Genomic DNA, 13271 nt, shown 5'->3' on the forward strand with positions numbered 1-13271 from the left:
TTCTCCCCCCTTTGAAGGAATCGTCTTTGAATCAAGTTCATTATCTACATCAAAAGGAGTTAAGTAAGAAACCTCAAAAGTAGAAATCACACCATATTTACCTTCAAGATCAATCTGGTAAGCATTGTCATCGATTTTCTTCATCACTTAAAAAGGTCCATCTCGTTTTGGATTTAACCTTCTCAGAATCAACTTCCACTTCATATTTTGAGACAACAAAACCTAGGAAGTTTACCTTTTTCATGCAAAAATAACACTTTTTGAGATTAGCATAAAGCTTTTCCTTTTTAATTGCAATCAAAACACACCTAACATGCATCACATAATCCTCTGGCGTCTTATAGTATATTAGGATGCCATCAAAATAAACCACTACAAACTCTCCTAAAAATTCATGCAGTACATGGTTCATAAGTCTCATAAAAGTACTAGGTACATTAGTTAAGCAAAAAGATATAACTAACCATTCATATAAACCATGCCTAGTTTTAAAAGCAATTTTCCATCCATCTCCAAAATTCATCCTAATTTGATGATATCCAGATTTTAAGTCTGTTTTTATAAACAAGTTATAACCATACCTTCCTATCAAATTGCTATGGCCTACCAAGGAGTATGTCACCTGCATGCAGGGGCATCACATCACACAATACTTCATCCTTGTATCTCCCTAAGGTAAAAGGAACCTCTACCTGTTTAGACATCCTGAGTTCCCCATAATCATTAAACCATTATAGTTTGTAAGGTTTTGGATGAGGTGTAGTATCCAAGTCTAATTGCAGATCAAACTAGAGCTCACCACATTCGTACAGCTACCACTGTTAATCACTACACTACATGGTATGGTTTGTACAAGGCAACGTGTATGAAAAAGATATTCTCTCTGATTCTCCAAATCATCCTCCTTCATATGTGTACTTAAGACCCTTCTAGTGATGAGGAATAACTATGAAGTATCTTCTACTTCTTCTACTCCTTCTCTGTCACTCATTAATTTTTCAATCTTTTCATTATCTTCACTCACATCAGTGACTATCTCTCATTCTCTAATATCATTGTCTTCCTATTAGGACATTCTCAATTTATGTGTCCTGCTCCTTGACATTTACAACACTTAAGGTCTCTATTTCTACTTGTGGGTGCCTCTACCTTTGGTTTTGTTTTCGATGAGAACTCCCTCTTATCTTTAGGTTTATCACTTCCTATCTTGGATTTAAATCTAGAGTGTGGATTTGTCATTCTGTTTCCAAGAAGTTGAATTGAAATTTTTTTTAGAAGTGTACCTTAATTTGCGCCTCTGAAATATCTTTTCAACCTTCATTGCAAGATTCACTAAGTTCTCCATATCCTCGTACGCTTGCAATTCAACATGTTCAATCACATCAATATTTAATCCATGAAGAAATCTAGCCATAGTGTTCTGTTCATCCTCATCTATCTCCAATCTTTCCATTAACATATTCATCTCCTTGAAATAATCTTCCACACTCTTAATCCCTTAGCATAAAGCTTGAAGTCTTTGTGTACAACCTCTCAAGTAATGTTTTGGCACAAACTACCTCTTTACGAGCTCTCTCAATTCTAGCCATGTTTCCATGGGACCTGCTTGGCGTCTTCTTCTCTTTAGAACACACCTTATGCCTCCATGTTTGTGCATACTCGTTAAAATGTGTTATAGAGGAATGATATAAACAACAACTGTTTGGCTAAACTCATTTTATTATAAATAGTACAACGTTTATACAACTTTCAGGCTTAACTACAAAGTTTACAACAACAACTCTAAAATCGGAAGTGTGGCTATGGTGCAGCGGACCTTGATCTTAGCAGCACCCTGGAACTCCTCACCTTTCGATACCTGGGAAGAAAACATGAAAGAAAAGAATGAGCTTCAAGAAGCTCAGTGAGTGGTAAGCAACTTCTAGAGTCTATTTCAATTCATAATAAAATAAACATATCACAACTATGAGGTTAACATCCAAGCCTTAGCCTTGAATGAGTCTGCTCTACCTACAGATACAGTAGATAATTAAACTGATACTAATCATATAAGTCTATTACCAACTCTACCTACACACACAGTAGATAGTTAAGCTGATACTAATCATAAACGCATACTTTCCTACGTTCCCTATGTGCACATAGATCCTTGCTTATAGGCTCAAAAGCTAGGCCTGCCGGTCCTCTGACCATCCCATATGAGGTTTCTCTCATAGGCTTAGGAACTAGACCTCTCGGTCCCCTGACCATCCTGTGAGGTTCTACTCCCAGGCTCAGGAACTAGGTCTATTGACCCCCAGACCATCCTGTTCACATATTCCCAATCTCATTCAAATTACTCATTCATAACATAAACATATACATATACTCTAAAATATATGCTTAAGACTTAAAGGAAATTACCACTCACCTTGGTAGGGTAGGAGCCTCTCTCTCTAGAAGTTCCTTGGTTTCCTCGGGCTCCCTTTTGAACCCTAAATTCCAGATTCAACTACAAGCTTGGATTACTCATAGCTTCATACCTTATTTTGAGACACTTCCTTCTACAAAAAATGTTCTAAAATGTCTCAGGAAGCTTATCTTAAAATCTCAGCTTCGAACGCCTTGTGGTTTGGCCGGAATTCTCAAATCATCAAGACTGGCCTAAGCTTACCCGAGAGCTCGACCCTTCTGTTTTTTCCTCATTCTCCAACTTGATTCCTTTGAGATTCTTCTCTGTCAGCCTTACCTTGAAAACTACACTCTCATAGTTTTCAAGTGGCTTTGAAATCACTCAAAATGCACGATAGTCTGGGAGAACTCCTCATCCCAAGTTGATGCTACTTCAGGACCTCACTGTCTGACAGCATCTCCTTCTCTTAGAGCCACTTGACCAAGGCATGGTCTTGCTACCAACGCATGCCCTTCATGATCAACGCATTGCTTCCTCTGAATCTGCTCTCAAACACTCTTCTTAATATACTTTGAAGAGGATTTGTGTTATGAATTGAAGAGAAGACTTATGGTATTAGTTATAGGCTTTAGGAACTGATCCTCATCATCTCTTAAGGCCTCCAACACATGAAACCTTCTACTTAGAAACTTTTGGAGTATCTTCACCATGCCTTGCCACCACATACTCTCATGTCACTCACCTACTTCCATGCCATTCACCTACTTGCATGAAGTTTGAGTTGTCTTCCTTATGCATAAGTCTTCCTTGCATGAAACTCTCGTTGGAGATGATGCATTAAACTCTTGTGTCCTGTAGTTTGTAAACATAGTTTTGAACAAATGCTTGTGATGTAAATATATGATATTTTCTTCACTATTTGTCTTTAAACATTGGATATTTTATTTTCCTTACCATAAACCAATAAACTAAAATCCTTGGTTGTCATTATGTAACTTAAGCATATATGTGATGACATACAAGTGAATCATGTCATAAGTAATAAATAAAATGGACTGTAGTATATGAATAAAGGAGGAAAACCTTATCCTGATAACGCTACGGATGCAACCCGCTTTGTAGAATACTTACAAGTGTTGTGACTTGCTACAAATAGTCTGATTCTGATCATTCATGTGGGGACATGCGAGCGGGGGTGTCCTATACAAAGAGTTTGTATAAGACTTGGCCATGAAGTGTTATAGTCTTGTTATATAACGCCGTTCATGCTAGAGACTTCACTTCACTAGGATGAGCATAGGGAACATGACCTCAATCCTGAGTGAGTTGGGAATTCCTGCCTTTGAGGATGGTCCTTTGATTTGCATGGGTGTGAATGGCCTGATTGCTGACTCAAACCTACCACTTTGGGGATTCGTCTTATTTGGGAGCTGAGAATTCAGCTACACAAGATGAAATTTACTCCTTCCCCGAAGCAGGGGTAAGTAGATAGATTGATCCCTTAAAGACTGATCCCGGGGCTTGAACGATGTGACGCCACACATCTTCTCATGGCTCGAGAGGTGTCCACACATAGTAGGACTATGTTGTATTGTTCATTAGAGGGATCAGTGGTACTTAAGGATTTAGATGTAACTACAAGGGGAAAAACAGTAATTGGCCCAACTGTACTACGAGCATCTATGAAGGGTTATCGTACTATTGATTGGTTATATCCGATGGTCACAAAAATATATCTGGGTAAGAAGAATTCAACTATCGACCTTTAGTGATGTTTGGCATTAACGGATGGTGGATCTTGTGGCTAAAGAGTTTAGTCAGCTATTCACGTACCGTTGGAGCTTCGAGCCATAGGTTCATAAGGTTCTCTGGTAGCTCAATGATTCAAGTTGAGAATCAGTTTTGGGTCAGTTTGAAATGTTAAATTGACAAGAGGGTGTTTATTATATATGATATGATTTAACTGGTTAATTATATTTATATGATTGACTTTATGTATGAGATACATTAATTAGAGGAAAATGGATATAAATATGATTTATATCTAGTGGAGGAGAAAATACTATGGTTTATATGTGATATTAAATTTAAGGTTAATGAATTTAATATGATTATATTTATTAATTTTAATTGGACATTATAGGATAATTGTGTCAGGCTTTTCTTTGTATCCGTGTGTTAGTGGGATGTTTAATTCAATTTTTGTAACTGAAGAATAAAATGAAAATCGTTTTCATTTTGCAAGATTGGTCATTCGCTCAAGCAAAAAAGTTTATACTGCCCATCGCATAGCAAGCCGAGAGACTATATGATAGCTCAAGTTACTACACGATCATACACATGCGCTCTTTCTAACGATTGCCTAAGTTATCACTAAACGATCGTCTACCGCCCGAGCGTTTACTAAACGATCGTCTATAGATCGAAGGCTATTTACTACACATCGTGTATTTTTTTCTAAACAATCAAGCATTTCTATACGATTAACCTGCCTTCTCCCACTTGCTTGGTCGTTGTATACGAATCTTCGTTTCCTCCTGACCTCTACCAAATTCCAACAGAGCCACTCTTTGGATTTCTCACACCGGAGAATACTGAGGGTTCTAAGTGATGGTGTCATCCCCATTTTTCTTCTGTTCGTGGGGAGGCCACTCGTGAGTAGACGACCAGAGTTTTGGTGAACGATTGCTTGGACATTCTAGCGAGATCGAGAGCAGCAGTTCGTTTGGAGAAGAGCAAGATTTATGTGAAGAAAAGTTCTTCAACTGGTACGTATCTCTTCTCTTTGTTGTTTAGTTCGAAAAGCATGCCGGTAATTTATAGTATAATGCATATCTGTTATGTTGGATTATAAATGTGGTAATTCTGTTATAATATATTTGGAACAATCCGCTTCCGCTCAGAGGTACTCTTATATAAAAGTTCCTTTAACTCTATTTGTCCATCTTCTATTAACTCAAGCTCAACCTTTTCTCAGTTTAGCCATTTGTCCGGGTGAATCCATTAGCCTTGTGTACCATAAGCCTCATCAATACATAGACACTTCACTATGCGTCCATCATGGCTTGGCCCATCGTCTAGCTCATCGTGTAGCTTTTGCGCTCATCACATAGCTTATCACCTAGTGATCTCTCGTTGTCTCTCATCGTCTAGTAAGCTCTCGCTATCGCTTATCACCTAACGATGTCGCTGTCCCTCATCGTGTAGTGCTGATCCCATTATCTAACGCATCACGTGTTGGGATCGGTGTCCTAATTCTCTCGGAGTTTCGTTGTTTTGTAAAGGTACACATTGTTCAATGAATAAAATAAATTTTATTTAATTCTGGCATTTACTCATATCCAATAAACAAATCTTCTTAGTTATCTTATGTGAATTTAAGCATGTATATGTGATATATAAGTGGATTATGACTTAAGTGATAACCTAAATCGGTCTGTAGTACAAGGATTAAGGTGGGATACCTGATCCTGGTGACATTACGGATACGGCCCGCTTTGTAAAGGTTTGCAAGTGTTGTAAACTACTACAGATAGTAGATCCTGACCATTCATTTGGAGACGTGAAGCGGGAGTGTCCTATATAAAGAGTTTGTATAAGACCTGGACCACGAGATGATTAGACTCTGTATATAACGCCGTTGATACTAGAGACGTACATCTCACCTAAAATGACCATAGGTGACACGACCTCAATCCTGAGTGTTTTGGGAACTCTTGTCTTTGAGGGCGGTTCTCTGATTAGTATGGGTGAGAGCGGCTAGATTGCCAACTCAACATGCCTACCTCTTTGGGGACTTGTCTGATCTGGGAGCTGGGAACTCAATCCACAATATGAAATTCACTCCTTTCCCAAAGTAGGGATAAGTAGAGAGATTGCTCCCTTAAGGGCTAATTCTAGGGCTTGAACATAGTGGCCACAACTTCTCTTTGGAAGAGAAGACTCAGTCATAGTAGGACTATGACTTATGTTCATTAGAGGGATCAGTGGTACTTAAGGAGATACATGTAACTACAGGGGCATTAAGGTTATTAGCCCAGCTTACTTAACGAGCAATCTGTGAAGGGTTATCGCACTGCTCATTGGTTAAGATGGACACATAATATATTTTTAGTAAGGAGAGTTCAGCTGTCGGTTTTAGTGGAGTGCATGGCAGTTAACGGATGGTGGATCTCGTGACTTAAAGAGTTTAGTCAGTTATTCACGTATCATTGGAGCTTCGAAGCTACAGGTCCATGAGATCCCCTTCGTAGCTTGGATTCAATTGAGGATTAGTTCTTGGTGTTGATTTAAAATGTTCAAATTGACAAGAGGTATTTTGATTATATATGATATAATCGGTATGATGTATAAGATAATTTAGTGGAGGATTGATGTAAATGAGATTTATATTGAGTACCATGGAATAGAAAAAGAACTATGTGTTATATGTTTCATGAGATGAAATATTAAAACTATAGTTATAAATATAGTATGATAAATTGGTTATCATTTATATTTATAATAATATTTAATTATTGGATAATTAATTTCTTTTTCTTTAATAACCAAAGTAGTGGGTGGTTATTGGATCATGGTAACCGCGAGTTTAAAAGGAAAATGGTTTTCCTATTTTGAAATGAAGTTTTTTACAAAAAGATAGAAAAAGTTTTTGAGTTTCTCTTCGCGCAAAGAAACTCACGAGTCGTCAAGTAAATTTGATTTACTAAACGATGGCTGGCGAGCTAAACGACCATGCAGGTGTGAGCAAACGACCGTGTTAGTATTATTAAACGATCGCATAGTTTTGTTAGATGATCGCTGGCCCAAGGTAAACGATCGTGTAGTGTCGGTAGGCGACAGACTGAGCTAGACGATGAGCTAAATGATCGCATAGTTTTTGCTAGACGATCACATAGCTTTATCTAAACGATTGGGCATCGACCTGTAGATAGGTCTCTACCATCTCCCACTTGCCCAGACGTGTACGCGATCGTTATTTCCTTCATTCGTCTGCCTCATACCAAGTCCGAACAGAGCCCACCCTTGGATTCTCACACAGAGAATACCAAGGTTGCCTTGTTGGTGGTGTTAGACTCAACTTGACACCGTCGAGGTTTTCTTAAGGCTGTTCGTGGTACTCTGGAGGTCGTTCGAGTTGTGGAGGAGTTCGTGACCAAGGAGATTGTTGAGGACAAGCACGAAGTGTTCGTGCAGTGTTGCGATCGTGTAGATCGAGTGTTCATGGTCACTGTTGTTCGAGCGGTCGCGCAACAGAGCGTGGAGACGCTTCTGCCGTTGTTTGTACAGCTTTTCCTTTGTGCTTTTGAGACTTTCATGTTGTAATTTCTGTATGATTTGCATAACCATTTATGTTTGAAGTCGACTTTAAATGTTATGTTAATTCATGATTGTAATTTGGAATAGTCTTTTTCCGTTGCTCATGGAAATCTCGAGTCTGATTTCCTTCATCACGCTTATTGTCTAGTGTGTTCGCTTATTGTGTAGCGGCATCATCTAGCATTCGTGTCTATCGTCTAGTGCCTAAGCCCATCTTTTAGCGATATCGTCTAGTGCCATCGTCTAGTGCTTCAAGCAACTACGTGATCATCTGCGCGCATGCTCCAACGCTCAACACCTTGCGCTCATCGTCCAACCCTCTTATCATCCCAACGCATGCGTCCTTACCTAACAAGCTCAATGCATGATTGTCCTAGGTTTCAAGACTTAGTCTCTAATAACCTCTATAAACTTAGCCTCATTTGAGCCTCATGCATTAATGTTTCCTAACAACAAACACATGGTTTCTTTTTTACTTCACACTTAGCCAAATTTTAACTAGTTAAGGCTGAACTCAAAGCTACTCAAAGAAAATCTATTCAACACTTAGAATTTTTCTTTTCTTCAACATAGAATTTAACTCATACTTAATTAATTTCCTTAATTACCTGCTTAAGTAGGAAAATTAAAATCCGGGTTTCACATGGTCGGATCCTGATCATTCATGTGGAGACATGCGAGCGGGGGCGTCCTATACAAAGAGTTTGTATAAGACCCGACCACGAAGTGTTATAGTCTTGTTATATAATGATGTTCATGACAGAGACTTCACTTTACTAGGATGAGGATAGGTAACATGACCTCTATCCTGAGTGAGTTGGGAACTCTTTCCTTTGAGGGCGGTCCTTTGATTTACATGGGTGCGAGTGGCCAGATCACCGACTCAAACCTACCACTTTGGAGATTTGTCTGATTTGGGAGCTGGGAACTAAGTTACACAAGATGGAATTCACTTCTTCCCCGAAGCAGAGGTAAGTAGATAGATTGCTCCCTTAAGGGATGATTCTGAGGCTTGAACGATGTGACGCCACACACCTTCTCATGGCCCGAGAGGTGTCCACACATAGTAGGACTATGTTGTATTGTTCATTAAAGGGATCAGTGGTACTTAAGAAGTTAAATGTAACTACAGGGGAAAATGGTAAATTGGCCTAGTTGTACTTACGAGCATCTGTGAAGGGTTATCGTATTGTTGATTGGTTATATTCGATGGACACAGAAATATATTTATGGTGAGAAGAGTGCAACTGCCAGTCTTTAGTGGAATGTCTGGCAGTTAATGGATGGTGGATCTCATGGCTAAAGAGTTTAGTTAGTTATTTACGTACCATTGGAGCTTCGAGCCATAGGTCCATAAGGTCCCTTTGGTAGCTCAATGGGTTCAAGTTGAGAATCAGTTTTTTGGTCAGTTTGAAATGTTCAAATTGACAAGAGGGAGTTTGATTATATATGATATAATTAACTTGTTATTTATATATTATATGATTGACATTATGTATGAGATACATTATTGGAAGAAAATGTTATAAATATGATTTATATCTAGTGGAGGAGAAAAAAACTATGGTCAATGTATTGCATATGATGTGATATTAAACCATAGGTTAATGAATATAATATGATTATATTTATTATTTAATTTTGACAATTATAGGATAATTGTGCCAGCTTTTTCTCCGTAACCGAATGATAGTGGGAGGTTGAATTCAGTTTTCGTAACTGAAGGATAAAATGAAAATCATTTTAATTTTGCAAAAGAGATCAGATATTCGCTCATGTTTAGTGTATATTGCCTATCGCATAGCAAACCGAGAGCCTACATGATAGCTCAAAGTTTCTAAACGATCGTATACACGCACACGGTTTACTAAATAATCGCATAGGATTTGCTGTATGATCGTCTAGCTTTTTCCAAAACGATTGCACGCCCGAGCATTTACTAAAAGATCATCTATACAATCGCGACCCTTTTATTACACGATCATGTACCTCTTCCTAAACGATCAAGCATCATCTATACAATAGACACCCGACTTCTCCCACTAGCTTGGTCGTTGTATACGATCATCTCTTCCTCCTTCCCTCTACCAAATCCAACAGAGCCCACACCTCCTAGATTCTCATACCGAGAATACCGAGGGGTCTAAATGGTGGTGTCTTCCCTACTGTCGTGTTCGTGAGAAGGCCATACGTGGGTAGACGATTTGGTGGACGATTTCTTGGACATTCTCAGCGAGAGTGAAAGGAGCCGTCCTTGGACGAGAATGAGCTTTCTGTGAAGAAGGGTTCTTCAACTGGTACGTTTTTCGTTCTCTTTATTGTTTAAGTTCAAAGCATGCCTATAATTTATTATGAAATGCATATCTAGTCTGTTTGATTGTAAATGCGATAATTCTGTCACAATAAGTTTGGGACGATTTCGCTTCCGCTTAGAGGTACTTTTTGATAAGAGTTCCTTTAGAAGTAACACAAGAGCATCCTGGTTCATATCATAAGGTATGCTGAATATTACAAGAAATATGAGAATAATTGAAGCACCAAATAATCTTAGAACCTAAATGTTTTAACAAGATTGTACGTTAGTAGTTGAGTGTGCATTAAAAGCATAATACATTTTTTTTGTATCTCGTTATTTATCGTTTTGGTATGTTTTAAGGGAAGACTTTTGTGAGACTTTATGTTTTAACTGTTTTAGTTTTAGTTTTGGTTGCAGATAAAAATGGTATAGGAATTAAGACCCAAATAGAAATTAAACTTAAGTTTTAGGGATAAAACTAAAGGGTAACCATCTAAGATCTAAATAGCAAATAAAATTAAACCTGCAATCCATGGACCAACTTAATATATTTTTTTCTAAAAATTAGTGATTTATTATTGTTATCATTGTAATCTTAGCATATGAAGCAACTTTTTTTCATAAAATAATCTAGCATATGTCAAGCTTTTTTATCAACTATAATTGTTATTACAAATTTAGCAAAAGCATGATATATAATAATCAAAGGACAAGTCATATAAAAGAGCAAGAAAGATTAGAAAGGGAATACAATTGGAAAAATGACCAATAAAAAAACTCATTTATGTGATTTATAGATTATCCCTATATTTTTAACATTAAGAAGAAACTGTGGTTATTTTGACGCGGAATCTAAAAATATAATAAATATTAGAAGGAGAGACGATTAAAATAGATAAAGCTACATTAATTATTACAATTACCTCCACACTATATTCTTTTTTCCATAAACTTGTGAGCCCTCGTTTTCATATTAGTTAATTGAAGGAGGATTACATAAAATATCGTATAAACACTGCATATAAAAGCAGGAGGAAGAACTTAATTGATGGGATTCGTGACGCAAATCAGGGTTCATGAGGTACTTATAATGTACCTGTTCACTTGGAGCAGATAGTAGAGTAGGCGTGTTTCTAGGATAACATCACAAAATTAAACTTATATTTCTTCTTTCAAATAACGGAGGAGCATGCATTGAAGGGGGTGGATTGTCCGAAATCTTTTACTCTGTCCGACGGAGGAATATGCATACTTTTTGGTAATATTCCAAAACTGATACCAGATCCTTGTGTAAAATAACAGATGGGGCATGTGGTGGAGGGGTGGACTTTCTGAAGTTCTTTGACTCGGACCAGATGGAGGAATACGGTTTCCTTTGGTAATATTCCGAAGTTGATCCTAGATGCCTTATGTAAATGATGGATGAGACGTGCGGTGGGGAGATGGATTGTCTGATGTACTTTGACTCGGTCCAAATGGAGGAACGCGTTCTTCTTTCGATAGAATTCCCAAGCTAAAAGAGGGGAGCTAAGTCAGGTATTTCTCTTGTGTTTTCCTAATGAGAAATGGATATGACCTTTTTGGATCTTTATTATCTCGTCGCTCAATTCGTTTTCGACAGTAGAGTCGCCTTTCTCCACTACAAAAAAATTTCTAGCATCTGCTTGGTAGATTGTACTAATGCAACCCAAGGAAAATGAAAGCACAAGCTCCGAAAAAACACATTAGAATAACTAATTGACACCATTTTTATTGTGGGTTTGCTCATCTTTTTCTATTGCTTCCTTTTTTATATATAGCACTTCTATCTCAATTGAAATTAAGGTAAAATATGGTAAAAGCTATAAATAACATCTTTCTTTTAGAGAAACAACAAAAACACGGAATTTGTTAGAATTTTATTGGTAAGAAACATTCACAAATAAACTAACCATCCAAAATTGACATCTTGTTTTTGAAGTTGTTAAATGATGATGTTTTCAAACTTTTCAAAAATCAATTGTGTTGGCTTTATTTTCTTTTTTCATTTCTTTTTTTTTTTAAAAAAATCAAATATGTTAACCACCGTTTTTCATTTATCTATAAATTTTGACAATATTTTTTCAACATAGGTGCGTTTTAACACATGTATCATAATTTTTTCCAATATTGTGATGTATTTTGGTGATCTCACACATATATTTAATAATTTGATTGCAATTGGAATAATATTGATGATTGGATTATAATATGATCTCATGTGACCAATTAGTCATATATTGGAGCTTCCAAGTAAAAAGAAGTGATGTTGCACGCATTGAAAACAAGAGAGAACAAACATTGAGAAGTTACCTATAGCATCTAAATGAACCAAAAATTCAACTGAAAAATTTTTATTTGAAGGTTAATTAAAAACTCTTTATGGAGAAATTATGTTACTCTTTTTTATTGAAGAGATTAATTAAAACCTTTGAGAAAGATTGGATTCGTGAAGATGCGTTAAGACGATCGTGAAGATGTGTCCGGCATTAAACGATGAGAAGTGACGCGCTAGACGATCGGCTATACGATAGGCAAAGTATTGCACGATCAGTGAAAGTGCTAGACGATAAGTGTAGAAGCTGACGATAGCTTGTTGCACTAAACGATGAGCAGATACGCTACACGATAGGGAAAAATACTAAACGATGGCCGTTGGGCGAATAACGTGAAGATAATATTTCAACTTTATTAAACTTCATGAACTTTTCATGTTTTCTAATATTATATAACACATATTTAAATTTTTTATTAAAAAAAAAATTAATTCATCAGTCTAGGCTAAATTATAAGTGAATTCTTTTAAGCTTCTATTTTACGTAAAAAAACATCTCTAAACTTTCTAAAGTTTGTAAAAATACTTCTAAATTTTTAAAAAGGGTTGAAAAAAAAAAACATATCCTTATTGTTAATTTCATTGCAAAACGTTAGTCTTTTATTTCAAGAATATTCCTAAATTTTCAAAAGTTTCAAATACGTCCTTAACTTAAAAAAAAATATAAAAAAAAACCCCTTATTGTTAGTATATGAAAAAAAAAAAACATTAATACCTCGTTGAAAAAACAACTCTAAAATTTCGAAAATACAAAAAAGTTGTAAAAAATTCTTCCATTAGCATAATAAATCAATTTGTTTGAAGTTTTTGAGTTTAAGAGAACTAAATTTAAAACAAATTATATAGAAATCCTCTCTTTTTTTATTCATATTTTACTCTAATTTTCTCCTAGTTTTTTTAATTCGCTTATA

The sequence above is a fragment of the Benincasa hispida genome, chromosome 3, assembly GCF_009727055.1.
Source record: "Benincasa hispida cultivar B227 chromosome 3, ASM972705v1, whole genome shotgun sequence".
Classification (NCBI taxonomy): Eukaryota; Viridiplantae; Streptophyta; class Magnoliopsida; order Cucurbitales; family Cucurbitaceae; genus Benincasa; species Benincasa hispida.